This window comes from Myotis davidii, unplaced genomic scaffold (assembly GCF_000327345.1).
Source record: "Myotis davidii unplaced genomic scaffold, ASM32734v1 scaffold238, whole genome shotgun sequence".
In the NCBI taxonomy this organism is placed as follows: Eukaryota; Metazoa; Chordata; class Mammalia; order Chiroptera; family Vespertilionidae; genus Myotis; species Myotis davidii.
In genome coordinates this window covers 7,172,263-7,172,926 of record NW_006293779.1, presented here as the reverse complement: position 1 = coordinate 7,172,926, position 664 = coordinate 7,172,263, and the positions used below count along the sequence as shown (strand labels likewise).

Below are 664 nucleotides of genomic sequence, written 5' to 3'. Positions count from 1 at the left end.
AGGGGGGGTGGGGGGGGCTGTGTCTACTTCAGCCATCAATTCGTCCATTGTCCCCATTAAGCAAATGACATCCCGACCCCCCAGAACCATAGGAACATCCTCTAGTCCAGCGGTTCTCAACCCGTGGGTCGCGGCCCCTTTGGGCGTGCAACGACCCTTTCACAGGGGTCGCCTAAGACCATTGGAAAACACGTATATAATTACATATTGTTTTTGTGATTAATCACGATGCTTTAATTATGTTCCATTTGTAACAATGAAATCGGGGGTCACCACAACATGAGGAACCGTATTAAAGGGTCGCGGCATTAGGAAGGTTGAGAACCACTGCTGTCCTCCCTCTCCCTCAGTCCAGCCCATTGCCAAATCCTGCCATGTTTCAGGACAAAACTCTTCTGCATCCACCCCACGTCCTGGCGCTGCCTCACAGCCCCTGCCCTTCACCTCGGGGTGAGGGAGGGCGGGGAGAGAGGGCCGAGAACCCACCCCCAAAGGCACATGCAGGCGCCTTTGGCGGCTCCAGCTCTGTTATCCCATCGACTCCACGTACAAAACAAATTAATTCATAGATAAAAGCATCGAGAAGTTCCAGACAGCGACCGCAGAGCAGGTCCCCGAGTGCAGGTCCTTCTGAGTGTGGGGCCCTGTGCAGCTGTGCTGACCT

At 54.2% G+C, this 664-nt stretch overlaps 1 protein-coding gene across 1 annotated transcript in view; it reads left to right on the top strand.

Annotated features, from left to right (window-relative positions):
- The window catches only part of MFSD2B (major facilitator superfamily domain containing 2B), a 13,954-nt gene that overhangs the window by 8,107 nt on the left and 5,183 nt on the right, over positions 1-664 (top strand). The window lies entirely within an intron of this gene.